The sequence below is a fragment of the Oreochromis niloticus genome, linkage group LG14, assembly GCF_001858045.2.
Source record: "Oreochromis niloticus isolate F11D_XX linkage group LG14, O_niloticus_UMD_NMBU, whole genome shotgun sequence".
Lineage (NCBI taxonomy): Eukaryota > Metazoa > Chordata > Actinopteri > Cichliformes > Cichlidae > Oreochromis > Oreochromis niloticus.
In genome coordinates, this window is record NC_031979.2 from 13,131,446 (window position 1) to 13,134,729 (window position 3,284).

The 3,284-nt window shown below is 42.5% G+C and overlaps 1 long non-coding RNA gene across 1 annotated transcript; it reads right to left on the reverse strand.

Annotated features, from left to right (window-relative positions):
• Window positions 1-241: 241 nt before the first annotated feature.
• On the reverse strand, window positions 242-3,055 carry LOC112842096 (uncharacterized). Its single transcript, XR_003213722.1, has 3 exons — window positions 2,821-3,055; window positions 616-2,738; window positions 242-531 (listed from the first exon to the last, which is right to left on the reverse strand). It is a non-coding gene; the product is annotated as an uncharacterized LOC112842096 (long non-coding RNA).
• Between the last annotated feature and the right edge of the window lie 229 nt (window positions 3,056-3,284).

Here is a 3,284-nt window from a genome sequence, read left to right on the forward strand (position 1 = left end):
TCTGACGGTAGTTCGGTCTTCTCGTTCGCTACAATGAATCCACTCTTAGGACTGGCCTGTTAACCAACAGCATATCACTACAGTTTTGCAACATTTCATGTGAGCAGAGAATATAGCCCTGTATACTTCAGACTTAATCCTGCCACTTCTATCAGCAATGAATACTAGTGCTGATAGTTCCTTCTCCATTCTTATTCCTATCATTCAGGTACAAGTTAAACTTGGTTTCCTCTGTCTAAAGATTTATTCATTCTTTTTTTTTTTAGAAGTAAGCAGGCTTTTTTGTTTTCTGGCAAAGTATGATCTGTTCTTGAGTGTAACTGTCACTTGAGGCCAAAGGCCTGTACAAAACTGGACTCAAGTGCTGAACCACGTGCAGAGATGGTTGAGTTAAATTCACACAAACTTTTATTTGGCACAAAAACACAGAGTTATACTTGGCAGGGGATTCGTGACAAGATAAGCTAGCGTGACGGGCTAAGGGTGGCAAGCTCAGGGTGTGGCTGGTTGCATGGGGAGCAAGAGGTCTCACTGAAAAGAGAGAAAAAAAGAGGTTAGTGGATGCATGGACTTGTCCAGGGAAAATAGCTGTACTGAGTTTTTTGTGTGGCTTACTTTTGCAGGTGGAGAACTAAGCTCGGTCCGAGTGACGAGTTACGCGCAAAGAAGATGAGCGGACCTGAATTCCAGGGCTCCCTGTGAGCTGTGGTGGCAGGAGAGCAGGCAGGTGAGTGTGGTGAGGATTTTCTTCCTGGAGATTGAAGCGTGGCGTAGATCAGGTGAGGGCTGTGGCCAGTGTCCAAAAGGAGAGTTCCGTTATATCGTGGAGTAGTGGTGTGATGAAGCTGTAGCACATGGAAATCAAGGTAAGTACACACGAGACTGAGCTACAGAGCAAGAAGAGTGAACCTGTTACCAACATGGGTAAGTTGACAAACTAGCAGTGAAAAGACAGAGATGCTGGTCATAAATACCCTTTGATGATTGTCACGCATTAGTTTCAGGTGAGCTGTCCAGGTAAATGAATGGGCCCAGAGGCGGACACCGGTGCAAAAGGAGCCATACAGGAAAATACCCAACAGTCCACACGTACCATGACAGTAACCAGAGGTTTGCACCTTGTTTCAAACCATCTGTATTTACCTCCATGAAGTTGTCACTTGACTGACGACTTTGAAAATTTGCAGTGTGTTGCTGCTAAGAATACTCTCCAGGTCTAGGTGTATCATTGTCAAACTTACTTCTCGCTCTAAACAAAACAATAAACAGTAACTTGAGAAACACATTTTGATTCTTCAAAACTATATTGTCTGTGAAGGTTCTCAGTCATCCAGGTCATCTTTAAGTTTCTTGTTCAAGAAACTTAAAGTAGTCCAGACGCTTTTCTTTCCAAGCTCCTTAGACTTCAAAACTATATATTTACCTCCATGTGTAAATTTTCTCCATTAGTTTGTGAGCAACTGGCTTTGGTTACATTTACTCTTGGCAGAAAGCAAGAGTAAATGTTGGCCCTCTTTGTCATGCCTTTGCTTTTGTCCCACCCCGGCCTCTTCCTGATATAAACCTTTTGCTTTACCAAGACAGCCTGTCGTTTTTTATGATGAAACCAGATGAGATTTAGAGAGGGATCTGAGAAGAGGCGGGAAGGGGGATGGATTTTTTTTTTCTCCTCTGACACCAGAGACGAGAACTACAATGTCCGATTGTCATTTCAGAGGAAAAACCTCAGGGGAGTCTAAGTTATGGACATGACAACAAATGCTGTTTTACTGCCCGTGATGCACTCTGTTTGTCCATTCTGCGCTATCTCTGTGATGATTCTGTCTCTGACTTCCTGGCTTGTGTCTTCAGTTGTCTACAAGTGGATTAAGTCTGTCTATTCTTTTTAGTGGCAGGCCTGTGTTTTTCAGGCTTCATTTTATTTTGTTTTTTTTCTTTACGTCAGTCTTTATGCCTGTCAGAAGCTTAAAAAATACACTGTAAATCCCCTGCCGTTGTTACTGACGAAAGATTCCCTAATAATCTGTTCAATGTTCAATTCCCTGGCTAAATGTGATTCATCTATCAATCTGTTGTTTTGAACTACCTTTGGCTCCCTTTGTATTCCTACGGTGGTACTAGTATTAAATGTACTTTGAGCTGTAGAACTGGCTTTACAATTGTGGTTCCATTAAATGCTTTAGTTGGAACAGCATTTGGTTGTTGTTATGTATTGTCATTTAATGAGCTGTTCTCTGGCATATAAAATATTCCCGCTAATGATTCATCAGCAATCATCTCTCATATGGTCAAAAATAGTATAACAGTACAACACAAGGCTGATGAAGTGCAGGTCTATGTCTTATTGCAACATTTTAGGGGTTCATGAAGTGGAGAAATGTTTACACATGTGTGTATATGCACGCACACACACACACACACACACACTTATATTGAAAGAGTTCACCAAATTCTGTGCCTACTCAAAAGTGTATGATTAATTGAGGCTTTTGCATAGACGTGTTTGTCAGAGTTCTTAAACGGACTCAAGCGAAGATCAGGGATCCTTTGCAGAAGAAACAGTGCATGTATTTACAGTGGAAACACCAAGTGAATGTATAAACAATGTGCAGGGGGGTGTCCAGGGCTCCAGGGTCCGTGGGGGAAAAGAAGTCCTCCACTCTACTCTGCAGCCTCTCACGCTTCCACACACTCGTTCGTGGGGTTTTCAGGTTTGCAGGGACAGGTCCAGGAAAGATCTACACACACAGAAGCTTCAGTTAGCAACAGACTCAAACGACAACTCACGGATTCAAGTTTGCAAGTAACAGGTTGACTGACACAGATTGCTCAACGATCCAGTGATGAGTAGCGTAGGATCACCGTCTTAAGTATGACTCAGGGTTGCTGGGGATCAGCAGCAGGTGTGGTGATTGAACACAGGTGTGTGGGCCAGGGGCAGAAGCCCATAATGAGCACCGCCCGGCAGAGGAGAGAGAGCGAGAGAGCGCAGAAAACAAAACAAAACATGTCACCTAGCGCGGGGTCAGCCAGCGAGGCACGGGGACCATGACAGTGCTGGCCTTGGTTCTTTTCTTCAGAATGTTTATTTTTGTATCTCTTGTTTAAAATATGTGATTCTAGTATCTGAGTATTGTTACACTGTATATTAAGCGATACAAACAGATCTTACGCCTCAGAATGCAACATCATATTTCATGTTGAAGTTTCACTTCATAACATTCTTAATTTAATTCAATGCTTCATTATGTTCAGTTTCACTTTTCACTTGTTTCTTTTTAAGA